The sequence below is a fragment of the Pleurodeles waltl genome, chromosome 7 (genome assembly GCF_031143425.1).
Source record: "Pleurodeles waltl isolate 20211129_DDA chromosome 7, aPleWal1.hap1.20221129, whole genome shotgun sequence".
Taxonomy (NCBI): Eukaryota; Metazoa; Chordata; class Amphibia; order Caudata; family Salamandridae; genus Pleurodeles; species Pleurodeles waltl.
In genome coordinates this window covers 1,244,458,825-1,244,475,347 of record NC_090446.1, presented here as the reverse complement: position 1 = coordinate 1,244,475,347, position 16,523 = coordinate 1,244,458,825, and positions in this window count along the sequence as shown.

Sequence of the window (16,523 nt, the reverse complement as noted above, 5' to 3'; positions counted from 1 at the left end):
GACTACTACTGGCTTTTGTACTGTACTAGTAACTGCGTAATGTTCTGACAACTGCTTGGGTAGCAGGGTATTACTGACATGTTGTGTTTGGTCTGATTATGTTTTATGCAATACAGTTTATTTTTATATAACTTGATATTGTGTTTCCTTTGTGGTGTATTTATTGCGTCATGTTTGTTGTGTGTTTTGTGCAATCGCTTTACACATTGGTTCTGGGATAGGCCTGACTGCTCGTGCCAAGCTACCAAGGGGGTGAGCATGGGTTATCTTTGGTATGTAACTCGCTCACCATTACTAGAGTGGATGGGTTCTGCCTGGCTTAGGTGCATACCATAGCCAACCAGAAACCCCATTTCTAACAGCAATTATGTAACATGCATCATTCACTCAAAAATTTGCCCTTTGGTTTGTTTGTGTAAAAACTCAAGGTGAAAATGTAATTTCAAAATGATTTCCAGTTGCTCGCTTTCAAAACACTACCACTCACATTCAGATTTGTAGTTTTGCACTCAAAGTTCACCCAAATGGTCTGCTCAGGTACAAAGTTGGTCTGGAATGTTTGTTGACCATCCACATTACAGGAACTGCCACTCATGTTCAAAACCCGGGTGTTCGACTTTGTAGTTTTGCACTCATCTTTGTAATTTGTGCTCACAAATGGGTAAGAAAAATCCACCTGAATTGCACTTGTGCTCGGAAATTACCCAAGCAGTACATCTCACATTACAATTTCTACCTGAAATCATGCAATGTGGCATGATAGCAGAATCTTGGTAATTTTGCATACATTTCATTGTACAAAATTACTAGCTGTGGACCTTAAACTCCGCTCTGCCAGCGTAGTTTTGCCAACTCTGTACTCCTTTTGGTATGTGGAGTTCTGCATAAACTCTGCCAACCTTTGCATGGTGGAGTTTACTGCCCACCCCTTCTTATTTGGGAGCAAGATCAAGATGTCTTATGCATAAATTCCATTTTTTAGCTTGCTTCTTTCTTTTGTTATGTAGGTTGGAATTGCTTTGGGCTCTTTTTCAGTGCCACATACCCCTATCAATTTTGCAAGTCTATTGTTCTTGTATGACTGTATCCTGACCTCTGGGAAAGTCAGTTTGTTTAGGAACCTAAGCCCACCAGAGGGGCTTAGGAGACTGCCCGGGGAGTCTTAAGTATCTAGAGAGCAGTTGTGGAGTTTTTGCATCCTATCACAAGACCTGCCTCAAGGAGCACCACGGTGGAGGCGGTGCACATGAGGACCAGGGACAGCTGTCAGAAGCGTAGCCACATGTCTGAGGATTGTTTGTCCATGGCAGGTTCACGAATGAAGCTGGTACAGGGTGCTGTCTGTGCTGGCAGCTGAAGACCCGTGAGCTGTGACTTGCATTTGGAGATCTTTATCCATTGTGACCATTTTTACCCGGATTGTTGACCCAGAGATCTGGCTACTTTCTCCATACGCTGCTTACCGGACTTCCATTAGCTCCCAGCCACCAGGTTAATGTCTAGAGTTGGGATATTGTCTCCCAGCATACTTGAAAGTGCCCTGGTATTTTCCACGGAAACAAGCTGGGGCTCTAGGCTTTCAAAGACAGTGAGAAGCTACCCACTGGACACCAGACCAACACAGTAGGATAACAGGCACTGCATTACTGCCTGTTGTGAGGAGTGGGGGGGTCACAGTACACTGATCAAGAGCAGTACTGTTGTCTAATTAAGCATCAACGTGTCCACTGATAAGCCAACAAGTACACAGAAAGTACTTCGGAATGGAGAGGGCTGTACTATACCAGAAACTGTTGTCCATTTTTGGTAGGGGGCACATTGAATTATTCTTTACAGGGAGGCTGATTAGACACTGCTGCATAACAGAGTGCACTCTAAGCACTACTGCACATTGAATTCTTCTTTACAAGCAAGCTGATTAGGCACTGCTGCATACAAGAGGGCACTCTAAGCTCTACTGAGCTAAAACAGTTACACTTGGCCCTGCTGTCTTGAGGGGGTGGAGGGAGCATAACACCACCACAGCAAGCCATGCTCACTGGCCTTGCTGTACCTTGGCTGTATTTTGTTACACCAGGGCAATGGGTACTGCTGTATGGGATAGTCGCTGCTCACCTTGTCATACCGGGGGAAGGTGGGAGGATGGCCGGGGGGAGGTGTACAGTGTGCACTGCATTATTAGGAAGCGGGCATGGCCTCTCATTTAGGAAGGCATGTATAATGGCAACTACTGAAATGGGGGTGGGTACTGTAATGGGACTCGGGATGCACGTTGTGTACAACAAAACAGGAGTGCACATTGGTGAAGCTATACCGTGGACTACAACTGTACTAGGGAAGGCTATGCTAGCCATTTGCATACTGGTGGCAAACAAAGGTAACTGTGATCTGCTGTAGAGCATGGAGGTCAGATTTGTTCCGGAAGATCGGCACTGGGCCGTGCTGTTTCACATGGTGCAAACTTCCAAGAAGCACCAGGCTGGTTTTTGTTCGTACGGCAGACCGGAATTCAGCAGAACTCCATGGAATTTCACCGAGTTTTTGGTTAACTTTGCCGAATTCTGTAAAACTCTGCAAGTTCCACCCACCTCTACAAATTACCAAAATGACGCCACTTACTCCAGCATAATTACCATCTTGCCCAGACGTGGTAGAAGTTCTAACACAATGCAAGACTAACTTTCTGTTATAACAAGTGCAACTAAAGCTGTAGACAGGTAAAACTTTAAACACCTATGTTTTTGAAGTGAGAACCGAGAACCATAAAATGGATCGCAATTGGATCAAACTGTAACAACTTAAGAAGAGAGGAGCAATAGAACATGGTATCTAGCTTGCATTAAATATGGAGCAACCTGTTGATTGTTTTCCTCATGTGACTATATATATATATATATATATATATATATATATATATATAGAGAGAGAGAGAGAGAGAGAGAGAGAGAGAAAGGGCGAGAGATATTAGTAGCAGTCACTGTTGTGCAGATATTTATAAATCAGAGTTTCTGTAGAAAGAACATTTTTCCTATTTCTAATACCCTTAGTGCTGTCTGACAAATCTTCACAAAAGCATCCAAAAACCAGTTCTTCGACCTCCGCACTTACCTGACCTCCGCTCTTACCTGGAAAGATTTCAGGGTGATCCATCAAGTAGAGGGGCAAAGAAATAGGGGACTCCCAAAATGCATTTCCCATACAAATTTTAGACAGCTTTACAGAAAAAGAACAGCTCATCAGAATTCCACCAAATTTGGCAGGAAGTTTGACCTTTACTCAGGAAACGTGTTGTTTGTAATTTAGTGTAAACCCGCTTGGCTTTTTTAAGAAGTTAAGGTTATCAAAATTATTGATATCTGAGCATGACACAGCAATTTGATTGACAGGCTTCATCATCAACAGAAATGTTGGATTGGATCAGAATTAAAAGATTGTTGGGTGGGTGTCCTTTGGGTTGTCAGGCTGCAGGGGGCTGGGTGCAGGGTCACATCACAAGACACCCCCTGCCATGCACAGTAGTAGGCCATGAGTTGAGGGGGGGGGTTCAACACCCATGATCAATCCCTTCCACGGTCAGCCGAAGACTGTGTGTGCTGTGGAGTTGGCTGCCTGCCGGGGGTTGGCCGAATGGCTAACTCCCCGATGCACACAGCTGAAGTATACTTAGATATGGTAATAAGATCTCACTTTACGTTAAGGAACATAACATTTCATTGAAAATAAATGTTAAAGTGGATTTATTCATAGGTAAAATACTAAGGGCCAGATGTACAAAGCTATTTTGCAGTCTCAATCAATGTAATTTGTCTTTTCCCACCTCAAAATGGACTTGTAGCATGTACCATCCTTATTTTGCGAGTTGGTAACCTGTAACCAACTCGAAAAATAGGGATTGGGACTTGCTATTAGGAAGGGGCATTCCAAGGGCATCCCTTCCTAATAGGGACTCGCAGGCCCATGTATGATTTTATTGTGACTGTGAATACGGTTGCAAAACAATCACAGTTACCACCAATTTCAAGTTGGTGGTAACCCATCGCAATGGTTGAATGGAGGCGCCACCATTTTTCAGAGCAGGCAGTGGTCCCATGGGCCACTGCCTACAATGAAAACTTGAAACTGAAACATTTCAAACAAACAAAACTGCTTTATATAAAGAGCAGTCACAGACATGGTGGTCTGCTGACCCCAGCAGGCCACCACCCCAGTGAGTGCTGCCAATTGCAAATGGGTCGCAAATTGCGAATCGCCTCATGAGTATTAATGAGGCAGATCCCTTGTGACCCACTTGGGAATCACTAACAGTGTCTCAGACACTGTTGTACATTTTGTTTTGCGACCCGCAATTTGCGATCTGTAAAAAATCACAAATTGTGAGTCACAAAAAAACGGTTGTACATATAGCCCTAACATTTTAACTTACATTTAAAAAAAAAAAAACTTAAAAATTCACTGAAAGAAAAACAAAGTTAACATGGGATTATATCAAAATATAAGATTAATAATAAACAAATAAAACAGTGGAAAAACTACATTGTAAGTCGCAAACAAAATGCTGAAATCCACAAATTGTATGGAACTGGCCTAAGTAATACTTGTACCGTCACGCTGCATTCCTTATGACCTCCCATATTACAACACTCATAACAGCTTAGACAACATCACTAATGACAGTCTATAGCAGCATAAGTTATACTTGGGGCAGTTAGATGATATAACCAGTAAATTTCAACTTTTTTGAATTTTATATTTTAGTTTTGTAATTTTGGTGGTCAAGAAATGTAATGATAGCTATAAGTTGAGAGAAACAAGATGGTGAATAGGAAGGACCCACTGAAGCAAATACAAAATGTCATACATTTCAAAGCAGATGCCACGTTGGTAGGTACAGATAATAACTCTTTTAATGTGTATGTGGACAGCAATCTGCACATAGTGCTAACAAATAGCAGAGGGAAATTGTGTGTGCTTGTTTGTGTGTGTGTGCGCGTGTGTGTCTCCACTGCCTTGATTGTTTCAATGATTTCCCTCGCTCTTCCGCACAACGACTAAAGGGCATGTGTTTCAATATTTTTTCTATTGGTCACAATACGTGTGTTTCTTTTAGGAATCTGCAGTGCTTAATTTGTAGAATAATAAGTGCCGGTGCCCAAAGCGCTGCTCAGAAACCTGCAGTGGCACCTGCGCGCTGAGCACCATGCTGCGTGGTCTTAAATGAAATCTACCTCAGGACACTTTACTCCACCGCCAGACAAAGGGGACACAGCAAACTTAAACTGTCTTAACGCACATGAAATGCAGACAATGCATGTGGATTGCAGAAAAGGTATATGATCTGAAGGAGGAGGACAGGACAGGTAAGTACATATATTTTTAATAATTACTGGGCCCAGTGCACAGGGGAGAAAAATTCAATAGTCCTGGCCCTGTTAAATAAGTGCCGGTGCTAAGCACCTGAAACCACCAGCACAAATGAAACACTGATAATCCGTACCTTGCCTATTTCAGACATCCCACTCAAAATCTGCCTGCCCCGCCCATTGTAACTCGCTTATCATCTGTGCCTTCCCCATACATGCACACAATAAAAGGCACATTAACATTGCAACATTGCAAAAATGCAGAAGTTTAATTACCTATGATACGAAAATAATTGTTTCTGCTTTTATAATGAAAAATACTTGAGTCCCCAGATAAGAGGCCTTTATTGCTATCTATGTTTACAAAGGTAGCTGTACAACATTTGTATTAGGTGCATGATCTTCAGGTGGTTTCTCTCTTTTGTGGTGGGGGTGGAAGGCCATTGGCACCTTTAACCGGCTGTAATTCACACACGGTGGTAGAAGCTTTTCATTTTGCTGTACCTATGTGATCACTGTGAGCTCTGTAATAGCAGAGTGCATCAGTAAAGGACCTCCCAAAATCTATAGAAAAATGAGAGATATTTAAGACTGGCTTAAGCCGCGCCACACAGTGGCAGTTCGTACTAATAAACACACACACGCAGCTCAATTATTGTTGTATGTATAAAGCACCGTTTCCTGTTTGATACTCCTTATTGAGATTTCTGCCGTCAAAAAACTACTGAATACTGTGGAAACTGTTGCTTCAGGATGCCTTCCAGAATCACACAAGCAAATAAAATAGTATACCCTCTTTCTGTGCACTACAGTAGCAATAAACAGGATGTATATTGGTAAAAAAAATGTGCTGTATAAGTAATGACAGTAAAATTCAGCGAATGTATGGTGAAAGTCTACTGGTCACAACCAGTGTCAAAGACTGGGGGAGACTGACATCTTTTCCATATCCAATATTGCACATACTTTTACAGATGCATTTAAATGGACAGAGCAGGCATAATCTCTCTTCACTTTTCTTCTCAGCTTTTCAGTTGTTTTATATCCCAAATATTTTACTTTCACAGTTGTCTGAGAAACCTGTCACCAGGTGGCTATCCTATTTGTGGTCAAGGTAGTTAGTATGTGAGGAAGGCGTAGAAGCTGATGTTGTGACATGCCTCTTAATTTGGCAGAGAGGTGTAGTCATGGAAACTTTCAATAAGAAAGTTAGGGGCATTTTTACAAGGCCCTAGCGCCACCTTGCGCTGCCCTAGTTTTTTTTTTTAACGTTAAGGCAGAGTTAAGGAGGCCTTTCTCCTGTGCCATATTTACTAGTTTGCATTGTGCCACATTGGAAACCCTTGCACCTCATTATACCTGCACCAGGCATAAGGTATGTTAATGCTGAATTTTTACTAATGAACATTCATGTATTCTGAGTGTTTAATATGCATAAAAAATGAGTTAATGTAGAGACATAATACATGTATTTGAAAATGTGCCTACTTGAGTGACCACCAGTAATCACGAAGTGTACATATTATTACTTATTAATGTAAAATGGTGAGCTCATGTTTGGGTTAAGGTAGTAGTATGTCATAATAAAGGTCCTGTATTTTGTATTTGCTTTATTTATCATGGCCTTAATTTAGCAAGGTCTTGGACCTAGTTGTACGACCTCATGTCAAGCTGCATTGCTTAGGCAAATTAGAAAATGGCTGCTTAGGTTAATTAAATTGTGATTTTCCATGCCTGGACCGAATGTTAGTAACTAGAATTCTTTCCCATGAGAACTGCTTGCTAGAATATGCTGTACTAGCGAGGGATACATTGTATAACTTAGTGTGTGTAAAGACGACCTTCCCAGGAGCAGACAATGGATGCACTGACTGGAGTATAAGCTGATACAAATTTGTTACCTGACGAGCCCAATGACGTGAACAGGAGAAGAGGAGCTAATCATCGACATGTGAACAGTAGTCTAGTAAATCCTTAGATTTTGCGTTCTACTTTCATTGGACACAGTGTAAATGTATGATTCTTTGACCAATAGCAACGTGGGAAGTAGTTTTAGGGAATCTAACTAAGCCAGACTGCACCGAGAGGAGATGCGCCATTCTCCCCATTCCTCTTGAGGGTATCGATATTATTCTTTTTTGAACTACATGAAGAGACTTTTCTTTCTTGAACTTTAATACTGAATTTTTATGGCTTGCTGACCAGATGGATGTCCAATTGACAAAGACTGCCACAGCTTGCTGAACCATAATGAGGCAAGGTATAAGACGATGATACTGATTGCTATCTCTATTTGCTTTTGTCCCTAGGTACCAACCTCTAATTTTGATAGAGCCATAGTTAGATGTTTTTCCAAATTTGTGTTGACTAAATAGTTTTGTATGAAGGTCAAACATGCTATTCTAATCTGAAAGTTATTTAGGTTACCCACTGGTGATGCTTGCTACATGCCGTAACAGATGATGTCTTTTCTTTGCTGAATCTAAATGTATGCCATTTCTCTTGTGCAGTTATTCTTGCTATTGATTTGTACTGTAACCCTACAATGTGTAGTTGTCCAATCCTTAGTTATATTGTGATTCTTTAAAAGATTTGTGCAGCCAGTATTGTTTCTGTATGCATATCATTTGATTTTGAGACTACGTTATGTGATATTAGCATTGTTAATATAGGAAAATAAACATTCTAACTTTTACATAGAGGTGTGGTTATTCATGATCAAATGGTCATGGCGTGTGGAAATTTCTGACTCCTACGGTTATTGATGCTATTGATTGTCATTGCTATTTATTTGTATTGGTACAGAGTCTCATGGTGAGAATTACTCTAAGCGCAGTCAAAAGGTCCATCAACCTTAGGACGCGTTCCCTTATAAATTAATGTAAATTAACCAAATAAGGTCAGACACTCTAGCATGTATGCAAGAGGGAGTTCTGATGCAGGGAGGCCCAAATAAAATAGTGCAGTGAAATTAACAACATTTCACTGTGCTATTTTTTCTGTCATTTTTAATTCCTGCTCAGAGCTGGCATTAAAATGGCACACCCATTTAATCAATGGGCCTCCCTGTGCTTTGCTGCATGTAAAATTTGTTGACGCTTGTGCAGCAAAGTACCAAATAGCATAACAAATTTTTACACTACTGTCCTAACGACTGCCATGGTGCACCGTATTGTAAATTTCGTGCAGCCATGGTGTCGTTTGGTGGGCCAGAGACGACACAAGAAAAGTGGCGCATCAGGACTGATAAGTCACTTTCTTGTAAATATACCGCTACGTTTGTAGGGGTTGTAGTCTCTAGCATGACATTGAGGCCCATATTTATACTTTTTGACGCTAAACTGCTCTAACGCAGTTTAGCGTCAAAAAATTTTGCGCCGTCTAACGCCATTCTGAAGCGCCATGCGGGTGCCGTATTTATGGAATGGCGTTAGACGGCGCAATCAGACCGGCGCTGCCTGGTGTGCGTGGAAAAAAACCACGTAGACCAGGCAGCGCCGGCGTTGGGAAAAAATGACGTTAGGGCGTCTTAAAATGGCGCAAGTCAGGTTGACGCTAAAAAATCGTCTTAACCCGATTTGCGCCATTTTTTCGACGCCCAGACGCCATTTCATGACTCCTGTCTAAGTAAAGACAGGAGTCATGCCCCCTTGCCCAATGGCCATGCCCAGGGGACTTGTGTCCCCTGGGCATGGTCATTGGGCATAGTGGCATGTAGGGGGGCACAAATAAGGCCCCCCTATGCCACAAAAAAAATAAAAAAATGAAAAAAATTATACTTACCTGAACTTACCTGTACTTCACTGGGATGGGTCCCTCCATCCTTGGGTGTCCTCCTGGGGTGGGCAGGGGTGGCAGGGGATGTCCCTGGGGGCAGGGGAGGGCACCTGTGGGCTCATTCTGAGCCCACAGATCCCTTAACGCCTACCCTGACCCAGGCGTTAAATTCAGGCGCAAATGCGGGTTTTTTTGACCCGCCACCTCCCGGGCGTGATTTTTGCCCGGGAGTATAAATACGACGCATTTGCGTCGCCGTCATTTTTTTAGACGGGAACGCCTTCCTTGCATCTCATTAACGCAAGGAAGGCGTTCACGCAAAAAAATTACGCTCTTTCTTCATACTTTGGCGCTAGACGCGTCTAACGCCAAAGTATAAATATGGCGTTAGTTTTGCGCCGAATTTGCGTCGAAAAAAACGACGCAAATTCGGCGCAAACGGAGTATAAATACGGGCCTGAGTTTTGTCTGTTATGCAATATTGGGTTGGATGAAATTACCTTGATTAAAAAAATCTTCGCAAATAAATTGTCATGCTAAGTAGGCTCAGGGGAAATTTCGTTTCCGTGTTGTAATCTTGATCATTTCCAGCATGTCGAATTCCGTTTCTTATGCGTAATGCGTAAAGTTACGCCATTGTGCGGTTACGTGGCATCTTAAATCTGTTCAGGTAAAAGTCCTGTCGTAGGAGCATGGCAGTAAAAGTGATCGGAATGAACGGTAACAGTGGTTGTTTGCATCAAGAATATCTGTATCAAGGTGAATACGCGTCTGTTGGTTTTGAGCACTAATAAGTACGATTTAGCTTCCATTTACTGGTATATTTATTCGCATTCACTTGAAAAAATCAAAAGGTGCGAACATAGGTATGGTTCGTGAGGCTACTTTGCTAGCTTTGAAAAGAAGAGTTCTGGGTTTTAGATTAATCCTGGTTTTCATACTAAATTGTGTGATCTGGATCAAATTGCTTTAGAGCCCCTAGCTGTGAATTAGAAGTGCTTTGAAACAAGAGTTACCAAATTGTCTGCACTAATTTAACAAAGCATTGCCAAAATAGTAGGTATCAACTTTGAAACCCATTGGCTTTGCTAATGCTTTTTTAATGTTAGGTATGTGCTTATAATCTCATGCATCTGAGGTGATAAACTTGGAATGGGTTTGCAAAATGCTAAAACATGTATTAAAAGGTGGCTGCTGCAGATGCGTGCTCAGCCACTTCAGTCATCTTTGAATGCATTTTGTTGTTTTAACAAATGCCAATCAAAGGTGTCCCTCATGTTGTGCCTGCATTTGCAGGTGGGCGCCTTCGAATGTGCTCTATTTTATATTGACAAATCCTATTCAAAGGGGGGCAGCGTAGATGTATATAGAGTGGTCATTTTTTCAATGGAATTCGTTAAAATGAAATGCCATACCTAGAGTGCCCATGCTTGCGCACGAGTGGGTGGCCATCCTGGAATGGTCAGATGAGCATGTTTGGATGGCTGCCCGGGGACTTTTCAGTGGATGACAAAAAAGTAATCAAGGAGCTGGGATTAAAATGACACTGGATGGGTGAGGATAAATGGAGAGGTGAAGAAGATGGAAATGATCAACGTGACAGAGAGGGAGAGAAAATAGTATTTTCAATGCAGTGCAACGCAAGGTTAGACGTCACCAGGGGCGGATAGTCATCCTGTCAATAAACCAGGAGACAGGGGAGTTCCTGAGCGGGATAAATACAAACAGAGCAGAGAGGCCGTATAATTACAAGCAGGAAAGTGAGAAAGACAACAAAGCCACCCAATCACGAGAAAGGGGCCGATCCATTACCTTCTGGAAACAATAGGTCTCCAATAGGAACCTATAGCTGTCTGTAGCGAAAACCTAAAAATAGGTCAGTATGTCTCCTGTGTTAATATAGAAAATTCTTATTTGATGTCACATGTCTAGAAAGATAAAAAGTGCTCTCCTAAATGTGAGGTTGCCATTTTCCTCAACATGTACTGCTGTGTCACGAAAATCTAAAAATATATATCCCCCTGTGTGCTGCACTCAGTTTAATTGCTATCATCTTCAAACTGCCCTTCAGTTACCTCACTGTGTCTCCACTTTGGGCAGTGGATGTTTTACGAGAATTATAGTAAATCCCTGCTGGCTATTCTTGCTGAAACCTTCTCAATGTGATTCCTAAAGTTTATTGAGACAAGCCAATCGCCTTCTGTCTGTCATTCAACACTTTACTGCCCGGGTTACTCTAGATGAGCGAACACTTGTGTTTGAGTTTGTAATAGCAGTCACTGGGGTCAACAGGGTGTCTGCTGTTTCAGCCAGATCCAGATGGGGCTTTCCTATAAACAAGTTTACACTGAATATTTATACAGTCTGTGGCACCTGACGCCTTAACACTCAGGACATTCTATTTAGTGGCCACTCTTACTATAAGTCACTCCAGTGCAGTAAGTAAATATTTTAATATAGTCATGTCACTGTTTATTATAAGATGGCGTGCTCCCAAATCTTGCCTAATGCTTGGTTGAAAAGTCAGTTTACAACATCCTTTACAGTGAATCAAAGAATGCATAAACTCGATTCTTTTGTTACACAGAACTCTGTTTACTTTCGTGTAAACTCTCTGAAACACTTGCTTATAAGATATGATATAACACAGATTTCTCCTAAACCGTGGTGTCAGTGCTGTCAGAAAGGTAACCTGGTATAGGTCAATAACACGTGTCAGCTCTACTGACTTTTCGTTGTCATTGGTAATTATTTTTGAATCGTGAAAAACCATGTGTTACTGTCCGAGACCAGGTACAAAGTATATGCTTTAAAATAGAGGGCCACGCAATAAGGCACATAGAACATATCTTGCACCATGACCACGTTTAGAAAAGTATCTTATCAGTAGGAAATTGCATTTTTCTTATCATATCAGCATTTATTAGCGAGTATCTTGGTAGGCACTTGTGCACAGTATATTTTTCACGCCCTCGATTTAATGAGGTCCACAATAAGTTGCCACCCGTGGGTGTAAATGGCAGCTCCTGATTCACAAATTGACATTCAGATGCGCAGATTGAATTCGGAGCAGTGACACATCTGCCACTAAGGCAGGCTTTCTACAGTCAAGCATTTGGGCCTAGGGGAAAAAATGGTGCTCCTAGGTGTGAGGCAGGGGGAATATCTGAGATGATAAGCAACACTTTCCCAATTGTTAGCACATCCAATTTGCATCCAATAGTTGAAAGTGAAAAACCCCAAGCCCAACTAGCTATTGTGGGGTTTTATTAAAAGAGATTTATCCATCTGGAGAAATAGTGTTAAGTGGAGAAAAAAAATAATACATGTTAAAACACTAACAGTAAAGTAATCTGTTTATTGGGGTTAAATTCGTACAAAGTACTAAAGACCAAGGGCCTTATTATGATGCCCTTGTTATTTTGGGGGGCAATAGCAAAACATCCTAATGCCACTTGGTTTGATATTAACTAAGTGCAGTATTGCCTTTCTATATCAAGTTCTGTACCGTGCTATGATGGAATGACAGAATAATACTGCAAGCTTTCTCCATTGTGAGTTGCAAAAACAGAGGGACCTAGTCACAAAGGTGAATTTACGTCTGAGTAGATCCACATGTGAATTTACTCTTATAGTTTAGAGTAAATGTATTCCTTTTGCTATTCACTATTCTCGTGTGTAAATGTACTCTAAAGTGTAGACTTATATGTCTTCATCTCCTGAAGCCAGATTGATGAGTGCAAAGTTACTACCTGTACATTTCACACTTAGGGGGGAATCTCCATCTTTGTGGAGATCTCCATACCGGAAGGAATAGGGAAAATGATTAAAGTTTAATAAAATATTTATATTTATTTCACTGTAATATATACAAGTATAATGAATTAAAATATTTGTTTTCATCATACAACTAATACAATTATCGCTAATTAAATATATGTATTTATTGAGCCTTATTAATTTTTAAATGAAATTAAAAAACACCCTGCTGAGCAATTTTATTTTGAATCAATGTTCAGCAAATTAATTAAAAACGTTGTTTAACTTAAATTTTTTAATACTTTTTACAATGTAATTTATTTTTTATTAGTTTGACTGTTAATAATTAATTAATATATATATATATATATATATCCATAATCTTAAATTCATATATATTTATATATGAATTATATATACCAATATATAGTATATAAATAAATGTTCATATGTCTTAAGACTATATATATATATATATATATTTATATATATATATATATATATATACATATAAAATACATGTATATATGTTTTCGAAAAACACGCAACACTCAAGGAGCTGCTATACAGTTAATATAATTAGACAAAAGACTATCAAACATAAAACACTCATGCATTACAACCTTGTGGTCTTGCTCACGAAAGGTTAACACGTGTCAACGTTTTTATCTTTGCTCCGTCTCTTGTTTAATGAAATTAACTTTACTGTGACTCCTCAAGTGTCACATATTTTTGGAATAAATAATGCAGGAGTTGTTTGGCCTTTACGCAATCACCATTTTTATGTGTGCATTGTAGTTGAGTGACTACTTTGATTTAAAAATACACACATATATATAGGTATCAATGTCATGTAACTCCAATCTTAACCCCTTCACTGCCAGGCCTTTTCCCCCTTCTGGGCCAGCCCTTTTTTTGCCTATTTGGAATAGTTCTCGCTTAGGCCCTCATAACTTTTTGTCCACATAAGCTACCCACGCCAAATTTGCGTCCTTTTTTCCCAACATCCTAGGGATACTAGAGGTACCCAGACTTTGTGGGTTCCCCTGAAGGAGACCAAGAAATTAGCCAAAATACAGTGAATCTTTTGTTTTTTTTCAAAAAAATTGGAAAAAAAGGGCTGCAGAAAAAGGCTTGTGGTATTTTCCCTGAAAATGGCATCAACAAAGGGTTTGCGGTGCTAAAATCACCTGCTTCCCAGCTTTCAGGAACAGGCAGACTTGAATCAGAAAAACCCAATTTTTCAACAAAATTTTGGCATTTTACTTGGACCCATTTTTACGATTTTGTGTTCTTTCAGCCTCCTTCCAGTCAGTGACAGAAATGGGTGTGAAACCAATGCTGGATCCCAGAAACCTAAACATTTCTGAAAATTCTGAATTCAGCAATGGGTAATTTGTGTAGATCCTACAAGGGTTTCCTACAGAAAATAACAACTGAAATAAAAAAATATTGAAATTGAGGTGAAAAAAACAGCAATTTTTTTCTACGTTTTACTCTGTAACTTTTTCCTGCGATATCAGATATTTGAAAGTAATATACCATTATGTCTGCTGGACTCTTCTGGTTGCAGGAATATATAGGGCTTGTAGGTTCATCAAGAATCCTAGGTACCCAGAGCCAATAAATGAGTTGCACCTTGCAGTGGGTTTTCATTCCATACCGGGTAAACAGCAATTAATTTGCTGAAATACAAAGAGTCAAAAATAGGTATCAAGAAAACCTTTGTATTTCCAAAATGGGCACAAGATAAGGTGTTGAGGAGCAGTGGTTATTTGCACATCTCTAAATTCTGGGGTGCCCATACTAGCATGTGAATTACAGGGCATTTCTCAAATAGATAACTTTTTTACACACTGTCTTATATTTGGAAGAAAAAAATGTAAAGAAAGACAAGGGGCAATAACACTTGTTTTGCTATTCTATGTTCCCCCAAGTCTCCCAATAAAAATGGTACCTCACTTGTGTGGGTAGGCCTAGTGCCCGCAACAGGAAATGCCCCAAAAAACTAAGTGGACACATCACATTTTCTCAAAGAAAACAGAGGTGTTTTTTGCAAAGTGCCTATCTGTGGATTTTGGCCTCTAGCTCAGCCGCCACCTAGGGAAACCTACCAAACCTGTGCATTTTTAAAAACTAGAGACCTAGGGGAATCCAAGATGGGGAGACTTGTCGAGCTCTCACCAGGTTCTGTTTCCCAGAATCCTTTGCAAACCTCAAAATGTGGCTAAGAAAACACTTTTTCCTCACATTTCGGTGACAGAAAGTTCTGGAATCTGAGAGGAGCCACCACCCCACTATTTTCTTTTATTTTTTTTTATTCACTGGCATCTAGTAGACTTTCTGTCCCCCCGGGGTGTGGATCGGGGTAACTGCCCAATCTGCACACTGGTAGGCAGAACAACTTTGGCCCCATTTATTTCGGGTGTGGGTATGGCCATACCTCCAACCTCTTATTTTGAAAAAAAATCTTCCCTGGTCTCTGGTGGGCTTTCTGCCCTGCTTGGGGGCAGATGGGCCTTCCAAAATAGGCCAGTCTGCCCCCAAGGGGGGCAGTTATGGCCAACAGTAATGTGCCCCCATGGGGAGAGACCCTTGCCCAAGGGGCTGCCCTTCCAAACAAAACACACATACCCACACACCAATCCATGGTGTCTAGAGGTTTCTGCCCCAAAGGGGGCAGATTGGCCTTACAGAATAGGCTGATCTGCCCCCAAGTGGGGCAGAAATGGCCTAAATACAATTTGCCCCCCAGGGGAGCGACCCTTGTCTAAGGGGTCGCTCCCCATACATAAAAACATAAAGTAAATAAAAAAATATATATATTCCTAGTGTCTAGAGGTTTCTGCCCCCCCCAGGGGCAAATCCGCCTAATTATATTAGGACGATTTGCCTCCGTGGGGGCAGAAAGGGCCTAAAAATATTTTGCCCCACCCCAGGGAGTGGCCCTTGCCAAAGGGGCCGCTCCCCTTATGCGTTAGTATAAAAAAAAAAATCCCTGGTGTCTTGTGGTTTCTGCCCCCCTGGGGCATATTAGGCCGATTGCCCCCGGGGGGGGCAGAAATGGCCTAATTTGCCCCCCCCGGGAGCGACCCCTTAGCCAAACATAAAAAAATAAAAGTAAACAAAAATGTTTTTATCCCTGGTGTCTAAATGGCCTAGAAATAATTTCCCCCCGAGGAGCGGCCCTTGCCCAAGGGGCCACACCCCTTACTTGAAATAGCCCCCAAAAAAAAATATTCCCTGGTGTCTAGTGGTTCCTGCCCCCCCGGGGGCAGATCGCAAGGCCGATCTGCCCCCAGGGGGTGCAGAAGTGGCCTAATAATGATTTCCCCCCCCCCACGGAGCGACCCTTGCCCAAGGGGTCGCTCCCCAAACATTAAAAAAAAGAAAACAATAAAAAAATTATCCCTGGTGTCTAGTGGATTTCTGCCCCCCCCTTGGGGGCAGAAATGGCCTAGAAATAATTTGCCCGCCGAGGCACGGCCCTTGCCCAAGGGGCCGCACCCCTTACTTGAAATAGCCCACAAAAAAAAATATTCCCTGGTGTCTAGTGGTTCCTGCCCCCCCGGGGGCAGATCGCAAGGCCGATGGGGGGGCAGAAATGACCTAGAAATAATTTGCCCC